Raw genomic sequence first — 17,571 nt, 5'->3', positions numbered from 1 at the left:
GGAGGATCGGGACCGCCCTAAGCATAGGGCCAGATAAAAGCCAGCCAGACCCAGCCCAAGTTGCGTGAGCAACTTAGTTGCAAGCGTGTGCTCAACCTGCAACCTTGTGCCTGAACCCGCCTTGGACCTTGACCTGCTCCCTGCCTTGCTCCCCGCCGGATTGACCTCCTTTGGACCCCTAGACCCAGGACTGGACTTGGACCTCGCTTCATGGACAAACCCTTGGGGCCAGCACAGTTTGCTCACGCCACACCCGCACTCCCCCTTCGCTGGGGTGCGTTCGGGAGGAACTAGTAGCCATGGCAGACCAGGCGGCTGCGCTAGTGGCATTGGCCCAGGAGAACCAGGCCTTGACCCACACCGTGCAGCAGCTAAGCAATGCGGTTACAGCGCTTCAGCAGCGTTTGGATGCCCTACCGGCTCCTGGGGCCGCCGCCCCAGCTCCTGGCAAGTACCCAGTGGCCCTGCCAGAGAAATTTGATGGGTGCCCAGCCAGCTTTCCCATGTTTCTCGCCCAGGCCAAGCTGTATATTCAGGGGCGAGCTCGGGATTTCCCTGACGACCGCACCAAGGTGCACTTCCTGATCAGCTTGCTGAAGGACCAGGCGGCCAAGTGGGCGTTGCCGCTGCTCCGGCAAGACTCCCCCTTGCTGACAGACTATACGGGGTTTTGCAATCATCTGGAAACCATGTTCGCCAACCCTCAGAAGGGGAATCAAGCCAATCGGGCAATTCGGCGGTTGAAACAGGGCAAGTCCACAGTGGCCACCTACGCCACGGAATTTCGGCTGCTGGCGCAGGACTTGACCTGGAACGACTCTGCCCTGCGGGACCAGTATCTCGAGGGACTTTCAGACGAGATACTGGATCAGCTGGCCACATTGGATCGCCCTGCCACACTGGATGCCCTCATCCAACGGAGTCTGCAGATAGACGATCGGTTGGAGGACCGTCGCCAGGCCCGGGGCCGCCGGCACTCCGGGCTCCCGGCGCCGGTGCTTCCCTGCAGTTCCGTGGCCAGAGCTGAGTCATTGGAGGAGCCGATGCAGCTCGGGGCAGCGCGGCCTCGCCTCTCCCCCTCGGAAAAGACTCGGCGTCGGGAGGGGAACCTGTGTCTCTACTGCGGTGGGAGTGGACACTACGCCCGAACCTGCCCTGAGAAACGCCAGCCGCAGGGAAAACTGCCAACCCCAGTAGCTGATGGCCCAGGCTACCTGGGGACCCAAGCATCACATGATGGGCCCTCACCAGTGGAATTGCAACACCTCATGATACCGGTGCGTCTATACCCCCCCGGTGGGCCCTGGATTCTCACCCACGCTCTGGTGGATTCGGGGGCAACCCGCTCCTATATGGACTCTGCCTTCGCCACTCAGCATCAGGTGCCGCTTCAGAACAAGCCGGAACCAGTACAGGTGGAGGCAATTGACGGACGGCTCCTACGCTCGGGCGCTGTTACTCGGGAGACCCAGCCCTTGGTCCTGTGCTACCAGCAGCACCGGGAGGTGCGAACCCTGGACATTGCCACCATGCCCCGGTTTCCCCTGGTGCTTGGGATGGACTGGCTGGAGTCACACAATGTTCAGATCGACTGGGTCAATCGGACTGTACGCTTCCCAGACCCGGGTTCCCGTGCTCAGTCCGAGTTAGTAGCAGCTGCCCCCATGGGGCAGGCTGTGTCAACGCTCCCTGCCGTGTACCAGGACTATTTAGACGTGTTCGAGGAACAGGGAGCAGACAAGCTGCCGCCTCATCGGTCCTTCGACTGCGGCATAGACCTACAGCCTGGGGCGCCGCTGCCTGTGAGCCGCCTATATTCTCTTTCGGAGCCAGAGCGTGAAGCTTTGCAGGACTTCCTTCGCAAGAACCTGGAACGTGGGTTCATTAGACCCTCTACCTCACCCACTGCTGCTCCTGTACTCTTCGTTAAGAAGAAGTGTGGGGAGCTTCGCCTCTGCCATGACTACCGGGCCCTGAATAAGATCACCATCCCAGACCGGTACCCCTTGCCCCTTATTGCAGAATTGCTGGAGCGGGTGCAGGGGGCACAGATGTTCACCAAACTGGACCTCCGAGGGGCCTACAACTTGATTCGGATCCGTGCCGGGGACGAGTGGAAGACTGCATTCGGGACCCGGTATGGGCAGTTTGAATACCTGGTTATGCCGTTCGGATTATGCAACGCGCCCGCCGTGTTTCAACGGTACATCAACCACGTGTTCCAGGACTTGCTAGACAAATACGTGGTGGTGTACCTAGATGATATTCTGATTTATTCCCGTGACCCAGCCCATCACGAGAGTCATGTTCGGTCCGTGTTGCAGCGCTTGCGGGTGCACCGCCTGTACGCCAAGCTCAGCAAGTGCGAGTTCCACCAGCGGTCAGTGGACTTCCTTGGACACCGACTCTCCCCTGACGGGGTGCAGATGGACCCTGGGAAGGTGGCTGCGGTTCGAGAGTGGGCAGCGCCCCGGAACCGCAAGGACTTACAGCGGTTCCTAGGGTTCGCCAACTATTACCGGACCTTCATTGCAGATTATGCTCATCGCACCACCCCATTAACCCGACTGCTGCGCCCCAAGACGCCCTTCTCCTGGGATGAGGAGGCTGAAGTGGCATTTCAGGGGTTGAAAGCCTGTTTCCAGAGGGCGCCGATTTTACAGCATCCTGATCCCTCTCGTCCCTTCGTGGTGGAGACTGATGCCTCCAGTACGGCTCTCGGTGCCATCCTGTCTCAGCAACACGGACCCGATGCGCCACTGTTACCCTGCGCTTACTACTCCCGGCAGCTCCTTCCGGCGGAGCGTAACTATACCGTGTGGGAGCGGGAACTACTGGCCATCAAGGTGGCCTTTGAGGTCTGGCGCCATCATCTTGAGGGGGCACGACACCCGGTGGAAGTGAGAACGGACCACCGGAATCTGGAGTACCTCCAGACCACCCGCAAGTTGAACCAAAGGCAGATCCGGTGGGCGCTGTTTTTCTCCCGGTTCCAGTTCCGGATCCGCTACATCCCTAGCTCCCAAAACCGGAAAGCGGATGCCCTGTCCCGGAAACCTGAGGACGTCGCAGACACTGTACAGCAGGCAGTACCGACGACTATCTTACCACCAGCCGCATTCCTGGCCACTCAGGAGGCCAAGCCGCTGCAGGCTCGGGTGCAAGAACAGCAACGGGTCGACGCTTGGGCACAGGAACGGCTCCGGGAACTGTCTGACGGGTCATGCCCTCGATATCCGGGGCTGGCCCTGCACCAGGGCCTACTGCTGCACCAGGGTCGTCTATACATCCCACCAGGACCATTGCGGGCTGAGGTTCTCCAGATGTCCCACGATGCCCCAGCAGCAGGGCACTTTGGGCGGTACCGGACCACCCATCTGGTAAGCCGGGAGTTCTGGTGGCCTCGCCTGAAGGCTGATGTGGCACGCTATGTTGCTGGTTGCGACGTCTGCCGGCGGGCCAAGGGTCCTACCGGGCGACCCCCCGGTCTGCTCCAGCCATTACCAGTCCCACCGCGTCCCTGGCACACGGTCTCGCTGGACTTTGTGGTGGACTTGCCCCCATCTCGTCACTGTACCTGCCTCCTGGTTTTCACGGACCATTTCACTAAGATGGTGCACTGTGCCCCCTGCCCGTCCATACCCACAGCTAAGGAAACGGCGCAGCTGTACTTGCAGCACATCTTCCGCCTGCATGGCCTGCCCGAGCGTGTGGTTTCTGACCGCGGCGTCCAGTTCACATCCCACTTCTGGCGAGCCCTGCACCAGACCCTTGGGACGGAGGTCTGTCTATCTTCGGCCCACCACCCGCAGACCGATGGCCAGACGGAACGGGCAAATGCGGTGTTGGAGCAGTACCTCCGGTGCTACTGCAGCTTTCAGCAGGATGACTGGGTCGATCACTTGCCATTGGCGGAGTTCGCCTACAACAATGCAGTGAACGCCTCCACCCAGCAGACCCCGTTCCAGGCCTCCTACGGCTACCATCCACGTTTGTTCCCGGACGTGCTGCCAGCTTCCGCGGTCCCCGCAGTGACAGACTGGCTTCAGGAGCTTCAGTCCCAGCAACAATTATTGATGGAGCAACTGCGCCAAGCCAAGGACGCATACAAGGCCCAGGCTGACCGACATCGTCAGGAGGGGCCAGAACTCCGTGTTGGCGATCGGGTGTGGCTCTCCACCCGTCACCTGCATCCTTCTCGGCCCTCACGAAAGCTGGATGCACGATTTGCCGGCCCATTCACCATCACTGCGCAGGTGTCGCCGGTGGCGTTTCGCCTCCAGTTACCTCCATCGCTCAAGGTTCACCCAGTATTCCACCGGTCCCTACTTAGTCCAGTCGCCCCGCCCGACGAGTTCCACCCGGACAATCCACGACCGCAGCCAGTTTTGGTTGAGGGGGAGCCTGAGTACGAGGTGGAGCGCATTCTCGACTCACGATACCGCAGGGGGAAGCTCCAATACCTCATCGACTGGAAGGGGTATGGGCCTGAGGATCGTTCATGGGAACCAGCGGGAAACGTCCACGCACCTGCCTGCCTCCGTGATTTCCATGCAGCTTACCCCAGCAAGCCTGGTCCGGCCCCTCGGTTGAGGGGGAGGCCTGGGAGGGGGGATGGTGTGATGGCCTGGGAGTCAGACTCTGATGCTGAACCTGAGGGATCCCAGCCTGCACAGGATTCCCCGCCTCCAGAACCAGCTGAGCTGGGGCCAGGGCTTGAGCCTGAAGGATCCCCACCTGTGCTGGATCCCCAGGTGCAGGCATCAGCAGAGTCTGCTCTGGCTCCTGATGGGAGGGAGGACTCATTGCCTGCAGGTGCTCCACTCCCAGCCTCTTCAGAAGAAGCGGAGGCATCCCCTGGGTCTAGTAACCCACCAGCCTCTCCTGAGCTACAGAGGCTCAGGGCAGAGAGGCGAAGGGAGTTAAGTGTCTGCAGGAGGAGTGCTCGCCTCCAGGCCCGGAGGAGAGGCGAGTCTCCGGAGGATCGGGACCGCCCTAAGCATAGGGCCAGATAAAAGCCAGCCAGACCCAGCCCAAGTTGCGTGAGCAACTTAGTTGCAAGCGTGTGCTCAACCTGCAACCTTGTGCCTGAACCCGCCTTGGACCTTGACCTGCTCCCTGCCTTGCTCCCCGCCGGATTGACCTCCTTTGGACCCCTAGACCCAGGACTGGACTTGGACCTCGCTTCATGGACAAACCCTTGGGGCCAGCACAAATGCAGTACCTGATCTTTGCATCAGCTCAGGATACAGCTTACAAGGTTCAAAGGGCACACAGAGTCTAGGATACATGGCTAAACGCAAGCAGAAATGCTGTAACAAAAATTGACACACCTCTCCTAATCTAGTTTTAAAGGATTGGGGCCTGTCATTTGCAGGGTTCCCATCTCAAGCAAGAAGACTGGGTTTGCAAGTGTGGTCTCCCATGGTTGTGGTAGGGTCTGGGTCTGTTCATGCCTGCGTTGTTGATGGTGGGTCCAGCCCTCTAACTCTCCCTGCTCCTCTGAAGCTGCGACCCACACCTGGCCCCTTCAACTTTGAGAGGCTCCCTTCAAGCAAATATCGAGGGACACCTTGGCCCCCTAGAGTAGGCATGCCTGGTGTGTATGTGTAGCATTAGAAAGCAAGAAACTTAAACACGTCCTAACCATAAAGAAATCTTATGTCCTAATGCTGAGCTTATTTAGCAGGCGTTAAATGCATTTTTGTTTGTAAGGGGCTCCCCCCAGGCTTGAAATATTTGGGATTGTTTTTAAAATCTGAGAATTATGTCTTCACGTTTATCAGGCATGATTCAACCTGGTGAAAAATTTGCCTTGTTTTCAGCCTTGTATTCAATAACCCAGAAATTCCAGTTATTTTTTATCAGCAATGTTGTGTATTTTCTGCCTCACGGTTGTTACATGGGGGGGGGGGACGGCTACCACAGAAAGACAGCCAGGACAGAAAGATAAATGAGGGATAAACTTAGCATCCTGCCACCTTTTGATGCTGAGCTGTGCATTAGAAAAGGAAAGTCAGCTCCATTCAGACTTCCAGCTGTAATTAATTCTGAAGTGTCTGGGGAGATTTTGGAACATTCTGTTTTAACCGTATGCAGTTATAAATATGCTTAGCGTACTTCCAACCAGTACAAGGTATGATCTCTGCTTTAGAGTTCAGCAATAGATTATTCAGATCATTTTTATATTATTCAGAGTACAAACCAAATCTCCGGGATTTGGGGGCATTTGTCTGTACAGATTGTTCCATTATCCAATGTCACAGAACGAATCCTGTTTAACCAACAGCTAAAGAATAATTAATGTTACGAAGAACTGTGTGTCTTATTTTGTTATTGACTAATTAGAACAGCAGGGACTACCACTGATTATTTACCCTGTCTCCCACAGACGCATCTACGTGGTTAATGAGGAAGAAATAAAAACGCTGTCACAATATATTACACATTCATTTCTAAGCCTGGTACATTGTTACCTAGGTGTGACATTTTTCTTAGTTTGCTTACTTAGGCGGCTGTGCCAGTTGCAGCTGCTCATGGGCACAGATTGCTTTGCCACTGTAATGTAAGCTCTAATAATATCCAGAATTGATTACTATAATGAGCTCTTTATGGAACTGTCCTTGAAGACTGTTCAGAAACCGCAGCTAGTGAATAATATGTCTGCAGGGTGTTAACTGGTAAAAGGTAAAGGACCCCTGGACGGTTAAGTCCAGTAAAAGATGATTATGGGGTTGCGGCTCTCATCTCGCTTTCAGGCCAAAGGAGTTGGCATTTGTCCATAGGCAGCTTTCCGGATCATGCGGCCAGCATGACTAAACCGCTTCTGGGGCAATGGAACACTGTGACGGAAGCCAGAGCGCATAGAAACGCAGTGGTACCCAGTGTTTCTTTTCTGAGGGGATGCATACCTCTAAACATTTTGTGAATCTACGTCTGGCCTCATTGAGGGGCAGTATTTCATTATGAGTAGGAAAATGAGAGTACCCCTAAACATTTTTAAAGAAAATGTTTAAATGTTTAAATAGGTACACTGGTGGTACCTATTTATCTACTTGCACTGGTGTGCTTTCAAACTGCTAGGTTGGCAGAAGCTGGGACAGAGCAAATGGAGCTCACGCGGATTTGAACCACTGACCTTCCAATCGGCAAGGCCAAGCAGCTCAGTGGGTTAGACCACAGCGCCATATAACACTGGTCCTGAGGGATTTGCCCTTGTTACCTATATGTTTCCTAACCCAATTCAAGATGTTGGTGATAACATATAAAGCCCTAAACAACCATAAGTCCAAATACTTGAAGGAACACCTGCTATCAACAGGAGAGACCCCTTTCATGACCCCATTCCCAGGTGAAGCGTGTAGGGATCACACCAATGGATCCACATCTAGATCCTGCATCATGTGAGGGGGGAGCATGGTCTTGTAGGGGGAGTCCTCTGATTCCCTTCCCGAATAGCACAGGAATCAGTGTCCAAGTGGAAAGCTTATGACAAAGGTTAACTGAAAATGGAAACAAGCCTTTTAGTTATTACTTGTTGCAGAAGTAACAGGGACCAAGGCCCTCAAAATAACAAACAGCATGTTTTAATATTACAAGTTCACATAAATGCTGTTTGTTTACGATAGAGGGCTGTTTTTAATAATTGACCAAAGGCATTTGGTTGGCCTTAAATTTTACCATTAAAGTTCATATGCTTTATGCTTCAATAGCATAAATTTCATGTCGCAAGGCTCCTCGGGACGTTTGCCAGGTAACTGTGGTAAAATGCATCCATGGACATGGTATTTTTTATGGAATGGGCCTTCCAAGCCCAGAGTCATCAGCTGACTCAACCATATTTGGAGGAAGGACTGTAAAGACCGAGAGAAAATGATGGCGAGGATTATAGATGAAATGATGGCTATTTGCATAAAATATTGTTGCATATTTTAATCACCTAGTGACGCCGTCCTTGCTGCTTATGTTTGGACTAAGCTGGGATTTTCTGTTGCTGTGTGTTTCCTGTTTCCTCATCAGTATAAAATGATGGCTGCTATCTTGGATGCCCGTGATACAAGCAGGTCCCAGGGCTATCCAGGAGCTCAGCAATGAAAGCAGTTAGTGGCAATGCACTCATGTCAATCCAGTGAGGGGTTTCTGAATCCCTGGGGCCCCTATCATGCACCCAACCTGGCCAACCACTAGTACCGAGTCTCAAAGGGAAGGGTGACATTGCAGAAAAGGCCCTCTCTTAAGTGCCTGCTAGCCATAGTTCCATAGCTTGTGTCACAACCGTGAAGGCCTCATCAGCAGATTGCTCATGACAGAGAGGTACTTTTTTGGGTATCCTGGTTCTAAGTTATTTAAGGTTTTATATAAGAAGGTGTGTGGTGATTTGCTGCTAAGATAGTTGTAATCTTCTTCTCCATTGTGGGTTTGGGAAGCAGAGAGGGATATGATGAGGGACAGTTATCTAGAGCTCTCCATTGACTCCAGTGGGCATGTGTATAATTTTGCCACCTCTTGTGTTGACGATGGGACCAACCTCAGAGCAAACAGGATTTTTATACAGCTGGCCTTTTCTCCCTGCTATAATGCACAACACCATCAATTCTCATTTCTTGCGTGGCAGTGTGCTGGGGGCATAATGGTTATGAAACAGGTGAAACATGAATGCTTCACCATTTAAAGCCCACACTGTTTTGTACCAAGGAATTTAACAGCAATCCGGTCCCTAAATCTAAGCAGGCTTAATTGGAAGATAGAATTGCTCTGTAATGGACTAAACTATACCAAGATCTAAACACTCCCCAATGTGTGGGTACTAAAAGGATGATTTCACTCATCTCTTCAACTCATCTCTGCTGAATAGCTGCTAAGCAGCATGTTCAATTCTTAAATCTCTTGTGAGTAGCTAGCACTTGAGGGGGAAATTAGTATATAATATATTCCTCCTACACAACATTTTCAAAAGAAAGTGGAAAACAAAACATGTTTTTCTCCCACGTACCATTTCAGTTCAACAGTCATCTGACACATATTTTATTGGCTGTTTTTTCTGAGCTGGAGATTAGAAACTTGTGTACAGAAAATGGCTTATAGAGGAGGAAGCTAATTACATTCTCTGAACTCCCCAAAATGGAGACTTGGCCCCTAGACCCTACTCAATAAAGCTGCAACCTCATGATTTGCACATGCAGTAAACACAGAGCAAGACGGTAACTGCTTGATTAAATTGGCTCCACAAAAATAAGGAATAAATATCATATCCGTAGTGTGATTCTACTAAATACGTATCATGAAATTTGACCTAACATACATTCAAGCTAAACGCAGGATCACTTTTCATTAAATGTGTAAACAATGCCTAATTGCCCTCCCTTGCAAGTGGGAAAGACACTTCAACCTAGAAATTACTTTTTACTGAGGTTGGGCCATTTGTTCCTCTGGGAAAGTCATGTCTATTCTGACTGGCAGCAGAGCTTCCAGACTAGATGTTTGCTGGAAATTTGGCTGCAGCTTGGTGGGAAAGATCCCCATTGGCTCCGGGGGGGGGGGGATTTTTCTCCCAAGACTTCTAGCCACACAGATTTTTTTGTGGAGCGGGCAGGGGGCAGGTTCAGTTCATGCTGGGGAGGGGAAAGATAAGCTTCCCCTACCCTCCTTATGCCTTCCTGATAATTATCTCCCCATGCCTGTCATTAAGAACAATTTAGATGTGCAGCTGTCTGTAGTACATTACTATAGATTGGGGGAAGCTCCCCCTCCCTTAAAAAACCCACTAGAAATCCATAAATGGTAGAATTTTGATTATTTGGTGTATTGAAGGGAAGAGACGTGCCTCACTTGGGATAGAGAGTGACCTTCCATGACAAAGGAAGTTGTTGGCTCATCTGAGAGCCTGGGCCTGGGCAGAGGTTGCCATGGTGATGGGGTGTGGGTTTGAAGTGACAGGAAAAGAGAGTTTTTAGCAAGGTTTGCTAGGAAGGAGAAGTGGGAGGAAGAAGACTGGGGTCCATCTTGGGTAGACTGGCTGAAGGCTAGCTGGGAGAGATGTATTTATTGGACTTCAAGACTACACTGCTGTAGGGGACAAGCCCCTCTTGAAATGACCATGTTGTAAGATCTGGACTCCCTCCTTGCAGACTGAAGGTGTAAATAGGTGAATAAACCATGTTTCTTAAAGCCAGGACAGCCTCTGCCATGTCTCAATTCTCCAAAGGACCCTGGATGAGTGCCTGGAACCTCCTTGGACTATTGTCTCGGAAGAGAGAGGGGGAAGCAAATAACTTTTGTAACAATATTTAGGTAATGCAGCTTTCTCTGGCCTGGTGCCTGCCTGATGTTTTGGACTACAACTCCCATCAGTCCTAGCTAGAACAGTCATGCTGCTTAGGACTGATGGTAGTCCAAAACTAGAGTGCTTTAGGTTAGCAAATGCTGAGCTAACGTCTAGTTTGGCTCTTAAGTTTCATTAGCAAAGCTCTCATGCAGACAGATTAGCTGCATTCATTTCTCTTCAACACTCAGAGTAAGGAAATGCAATGCTATCTGAAGCAAAAAGTAACTTCTTTCCCCACTGAATAATTCATTTTCTTCTCAGTCTCACCTATTATCATAATGATTCTTTGAGTCGTCACTTGATAGCACCTCTTCAAGGTCATGGAATTAAGAACTGTGAAAATTGCTTATACACACACACACACACACACACACACACACCTTTCATAATTAACTAACAAAGCCAAATGTGCCAAGATAAATAGAGGTGCAAATCTGAAAGCCCTTACATTTGACTTCTCCTAACATGTACTCTACAATTATAGTGGCTTAACTTGAATCACAGCTCTTTGCCAGATGACAGCTTCAAAGTCGAACTGGTTCTTCCACAGTCATGAGTTCCAGCGTTACATTCCTTAAAGTGGAATTCCTACTTAAAGATTGGTTTGAATCAGAGGATAAATCACAGGGTTCACGGCTAAGTTCATCCATGCAGTAGGTAAATGGACAAATTCAATGTGGCATGCTTTAGCCACTGTTAATCTGAAATTCTGGAATAAAATGGAACCTTGCCAAGACATGCCAGGACCACTCAAGAATTTTGAGAGCCATTGTACAACTTTAACTACTTATACCACATTTTTTAAAAATAGAGTTCTTGGGTATCATTGTATGGTGCTCCTAACCTATGCATTCTTACTGTGAAGTAGATAGAGGGAGATCCAGGTTGGTGGGACTGGAAAACAGCAAGTGCACATACATCTGCTGGCTACCAACTCTGCCAACCCAGAACTCCCCAGAACTCACTCCACTCTGTTCCTGCCAAATCAGTGCCACTGCTTCCTCATGTACTTCTGCTGCAGTAATCTCGTAAACTTCTATATTGCTATGAGAAAATAAAGGCAGGTTTTGGTGAAGGTAATGTGGATAACTTTTTGCATCTGCCAAAAAAAATGTATATCTGTATCTGCCCATAGATATAGATATACCAACCTGCTCAGATAATGACTTTGGAATTCATTAAATTTAAGTTTTTATTGTTGTGGGTTTGTGGGTGGCCTGACCCACCCACTAGATTCCTAACAGGCTTGCCTGGATTTAGCAGTGTAAAAACAAAAGTCAGGCTAAGCTTCTTTTCCAGAAGCAGTTAAGGAGAATGAAGGGGCTGGTCAAAGGAATGCATCAAAGGAAGATCCTTGGAGCCTGGGCCAACGGGAGTTGTGGGGTGATGACATAGGTGACAGGAAATGTTGTCCTTTTTACACGGGACTTGGGGAATAAGGGAGGATGGCAGAAATTCTTGGTGGGCTGGTTGACACAGAAGGGGAGGAGTTGTTTTCTGCAAGTGCAGCTGGGAAGGTGGAGGAGGAACTGGGCAGAATTCCATGCAGGGATGGAAGGACAGCAGCCATGGTGGCTGGCTGGAACAGGCTGTTACACAGACACACTTAAAATGTCTCTGAATCCAATGTAGTCCTGCTGGGAAAGACAAGCCCCTCTTGAGAATGATGTGAATGCTGCGAACTCTCTCTCCCTCTAAACTCAGGTGTAAATATGTGTAAACCAACCATATTTAATAAAGACCCTGCAGACTCCGCTGTGCCTCAATTTTCCAGAAGGAAACTCAACTCTGGGTAAGCACCTGGAACCAATCTTGCTGCTGCTTGGCAGAGATTGGGGTGGCCCTGACATTGCAATCCTATGTTTGACTATTCAAAAGTAAATCCTGTTGTGATCAATGTTACTCCCAGGTAAAGGTGTATAAGGCTGCAGCCTAAATTGATTAGCGCATGGTTTATTGATGTGCGTTGGTTGCACAATGCACATACCTGGTGATTTACATTTGCTGGTGCTAATTGCCTTCGAAATGTCTGCAAGCTGTGAATATTGCTGGATTAAGCTTGCAGTTGAGTAATGGTGTTCTGAGGTACCGGTAGTTATGAGTGTTGCAGTGATCGCCGTCTATCCTGCTTCTGTGCGTAAATTAATATAAAGACATATTCTCTATCGTGTTTGAACAGATGTAAACAAAATGCAAGATATAGATAACAGTAGGCATGAGTAAAGTTGATTGGAATAAATTGCATTTGTTGAATGTGCCTGGTTTTGTAAAATTCATTAATACTCTCATGATGCCTTGCAAAGTGTAACTACCATTCATGCAACTTTTATCATATTCAGAATTCATGTCAATTGCAAATGACTCCAATAATACTCCTTTGGTGTAGCTTCAATCTGTCGGTCCTTTTATTGGACATTATTATTCTTGGATCTTATTGCCTGAAACATATTCTGTATCAGGGAAAGTATTGTGGGCAGACGGTAATTTTTAATTTCAATCAACCTACCTATTATATTAAGTACAACCCTGTTTCTTTTATTTCCAGATGTTTCATTATATTCAATGAATAACACAACTGGGGAGGGGGCCAGGGATTGGTAAAATCCCATTTCCCAACTCTGCACTATGGCTTAAATTTCCATGACTCCCATGTAGTCAGTTAGCTATAAAAAGCTACAAATAGAGAGAGAGAGTGAAAAGAGAAAGTTATGTGTTAGAAGCAACAGGATTCAGGTTTTAATTAGGCACAAAGGAATAAACCCACTTATCAAATTAAAATCTTCACCTACTTGTGGTTCTGGATCCTGCTTTCATTCAACTAGGGAAAGTCAGGCCCAGCCCACTGATGAGGCAAGGTGAGGCACCTGCCTCGAACAACAGAAGCCCAAGAGGTGCCACCCTCCTTGATGACGCTGTCCGTTCTGCCACCTCCACCACCAATGGAGAAGCAGTACCAGCAGCACTGGTTGCTGGTGAAATCTCATAAGCCTGAGACAAAGTGGGGTGAAATGGGACACCCTGCCCCTGGGGAAGGCAAAACAGAAATTATGTTAGTGACCACCCAGCCGTCACAAACACATGGCCTGCGGGCACATTTAAGGAATGTGTTTGTCATGGGAGAAGCGAAAATGTCGCAAACACCTCTTCACTCCATTCCTACAGCAAGGGTCCTCCTTCTCCTTCATGACTACAGGGATGCTCTCTGTCTGGGGCTCCCTTTGAAGACTGCTTGGAGCCTTCAGCTGGTGGAGAAAGTAGCCACCCAGTGACTTCTGGGGGCCAAGAAATCTGGAAATAGTTCTGCTCCCACAAACCATGCAATGCACCACCTGGGAGCATGTTTGCAGCCAACCAGGGAGGGTGCAAGATGAGACTTCCTGATGTACATGTTGCATGCTCCGGTGCCTGCATCTGTGGCACTGGGCATAGGCTTTAGAGGTCTTGGCCATGCTGCTATGTGGCCTCTCAGTGGTGTTTTGTTTTTAAACAGCCCTAGCTATCTTATTTGATTGAAAACTGTTCAATGCAACAGATAGAAGTCCATTTCATTTCAGTGGGTCTGTTCTTAGTATTACTAAGGCTGTGACTTAGTAATACTAAGAATACTATGACTATTATTTATATTTAATAGCAAGACACACAGAGAACAAAATGTTTTTTAAAGTGTCACATCAGTACTTTTAATTATTGATGCCGCTTATGTATTAATCTATTTCTCCCTCTGAGGAGGAAAACAGTTTATCGGCTCATAGGAAACTTCAGTGCCCTTGAGCAAACACATTTTTGTTTGAACTATTTTAGAAAATAACTTGAAATACCGCATATAAGTCACATGGCCACCCAAAGTCAGTCTTTGTCGTTTCTCTTTTACATTCACAATACAATTACACAGAGGTTAAGTATATATCCAATCCCTATTATGCCAAGACAATGAAATATAAAACATAACAGACATAAGACACATATTAAAGGTTTCATCATCATTAAGAGTTATTCTTCCTAGCATAAAAAGAGCATTAGGATATACACAGCATGTCCCAAAACTGGAAAATCCAGTTCTGCAGTGATGGATGGCAGTAATTTGCATATGTATTGCCCAGTTTTACCTACCAGATTACTGCAATCTGCATGCATGTTTATGATAGGCCATAGGCATGAGCTGTTGCTCATTTGCTGAGCATATACTTTACATGCATAAAGCCAAGCTAGACTAAATATCCATCCACTCCAATTTCAGGGGACCTTTCTTTCCCATATAAACTGGAGGGGGAGTTATGGAAACTTTCAGGAAGTGTGAAGGATCCTAAAAATTACCACTGCTTTGAGGTGGCCGAGGGCTTTTCCTCTCTTGGCTTTTTCTTTTCTTTTTATTTAAAATAATTTTATTATCATTGTATTATTAAAGGTAAAGGTAAAGGGACCCCTGACCATCAGGTCCAGTTGTGTCCGACTCTGGGGTTGCGGCACTCATCTCGCTCTATAGGCCAAGGGAGCTGGCGTTTGTCCACAGACAGCTTCCGGGTCATGTGGCTAGCATGACTAAGCTGCTTCTGGCGAACCAGGGCAGCGCACGGAAACACCGTTTTGCCTTCCCGCTGGAGCGGTCCCTATTTATCTACTTGCACTTTGACGTGCTTTCGAATTGCTAGGTGGGCAGGAGCTGGGTCCGAGCAACGGGAGCTCACCCCGTGGCAGGGATTCGAACCGCTGACCTTCTGATCAGCAAGCCCTAGGCTCTGTGGTTTAACCCACAGCGCCACCTGGGTCCCTTATATAATAATACCATTGTATTATTACATGGTAGCTAATACCGTTATACATCGAACAAGCCTGCTTGTCAAGAAAAAAAGAAAGAAAGTTAAGTAGGAAAGGATTTGGGGAGGGAAGAAAAAGAAAATGGGAAAGGAGGAGATGAGCAACATAGCAAAAAAGAAAAGAAAACCTTCCTCTAAAGTGTGGCAAATAGATTGAAAAGAAAAATATGATCATTTACATTGTCATTCCAAAAATGTAAAAACAAAGCCCACCTCTCTATAAAATTGTTTTCTGATTATTATGTATTGGGTTTCTCTCATATGTTGGTGTTATCATTAAGATACCGGTAGCTTGCCAATACTGGAGTAAATATTAACTGAAATCAGCAACATAGTTCTGAATGTGCCACTTTTTGATCCCTTGGTTATACAATTGGGTTATCTAAATGACAAAGTAAGAGATTTCCATTTATTTATGGGGTCCATATCTATTAAATGCTGCAAAAATAGCAGCTGCTAAACACGGACAGTAATACTCAGAAATTCCAGCAGTAACTGGATGGGTGGAAAAACATTATAGCACTATTTGCCAAACTCTCCGAAATATTTTGACTCAAAAAAGGAAGAAAGATATCATAGACTTTGAGCAGTTTTGGCAGTTTTGTTGAATGCTGAAACTATAAACGTGGCGCTGATTTAAATTTGTCTGCCGTTTCAGATTGATTTTCCTTGAGTGCTTTATACTGCTTAATTACATCTCCATGTAGGGCTGAAAAAAATTACCTATGTTTATATATAAACTGTGTTGCTTTTGATGTTGTGTTTATTGCACACAGTGGTGAGCGCAATAAAGTTTTTGCATATGGTCCAGGTAAAGCACGATAGCCTTGCAAGCTAAGTACTGCTTCAGTTCATTGTTCACGCTGGAATTTTTTCTCCCCATGGAATGTAAGTAAAACTTAGTGTTTGTCACCAATAAATGGTAAATACTTTTTAAAAAAATGTCTGCAGTTTCTCTGTTTTGTAAAATGACTTATTTTCTTTGTATTTTCGTATTTATGACTGAGAATGAAATTTGGAACCCATTGGCTCGGGGGATAAATCTGTAAGCATTTCTAGAAACAAACAAGGTGAAACGGGTTTGGGTTCCCTACCACCCACCTAAAGCCATACTGAGGTTTGCCAACTTGTGATCAGTTGCTTATACATATGACTGCAAGCAAGCAACAATACAGTGAGTCTTAGAAGCCTGTGTTGTAGAGACATGCTTGATTTCGGTTGGAATCCAAGGCTCTGGCTATGGGAGAAGCGAGATGTTCTCAGAGTTTGAATGCTGTGAGCCCGTCCACTGTAGCCTTGGGTTGTATATATGTGTAAATAAACCATATATCTTAAAAGACTTGTTCTTCATTCCCAGGAAACCCAACCCTGAGTGAACGCCTGGAATCTCTGAGATTGAGGTGGCATGCAACATTTGTATTCCCCAAAGGAAACCCAAGTAAATCAAACTCAATGCTAGAGCAGGGGATGTAAACATGAGTACTGAGGGGGACAACTAACCCACCTCCAATGCCCCCCACCCCACAATGCCCTCATGTGCTCCATCCCTGACCTTTGCACGTCAAGTGAGGTCGGGGGGGGGGGGCTTCTAAGTGACTGAATGTGCTAAGATGCTTCTATGTGACCTTCAGACTTTTCCACTCCTTGCAGGGAGGGTGGAGTGGAGCCCTTTACTGTCTGAAAAAAATACTTATGTCTCAATCAGTTAGACAAACATTTTACCCAAGTGAGTTTTTGACAGCTTTCTAATTAATATTAATTTTCTCTTCATGAGAAGGGACTCATTTGGATGACCAGCTGTGATTACATGGGAGTCTCCTGAGGGCCCCCCCCAATCCTCCCCGATGATCCATCCATCAAATGCTGTTTTATTGCTGGTTTTATAATGATTGATTTGTTTTGCCATATTGTGTTGCTTTATCATTCTTTGTAGTTTATCACAAACCACCCTGGGAGTGGTAAGCATATATGCTAATTAAATTAATTAATTTAAAATATATAAATGTTAGCTGGATACCACAATGCACGTTTTTACGTGCTTTTGTTTCAAGCAGACATTTGTTATTCGGCTCCTATGGTTATCCCACAATTTTCCCAGGAGGGTTTTGAGTCAAAATGCATTGAGGTGGTTGGAATTCCACACCCACCCACACCCAAAAGTCACACATTTAATTTTTTTTGTTTTTAGTAAGGCTTACATAGGAAGCTATCTTATACCAGATCAAGCTCTTTGTCCATCTAGTAGGACCTTCTCTGACTGGAAGTGGTTCTCCAGGGTCACAGGCAGAGAATCTTTCCCATCACCTCATCCTGTTCACTGGATCTGCTCAACTACCAGCTCAACTATGACTCCTCCTCTAACTTGTGCCATCAATCGTATGTACCGTCAGTGGAGGCTGGTCCATTAGGGAAAATAAGGCACTGCCTCTCCAA

The sequence above is a fragment of the Lacerta agilis genome, chromosome 4 (assembly GCF_009819535.1).
Source record: "Lacerta agilis isolate rLacAgi1 chromosome 4, rLacAgi1.pri, whole genome shotgun sequence".
Lineage (NCBI taxonomy): Eukaryota > Metazoa > Chordata > Lepidosauria > Squamata > Lacertidae > Lacerta > Lacerta agilis.
The sequence above is the reverse complement of the archived record's forward strand: the minus strand, read 5'-3'. Positions refer to the sequence as shown.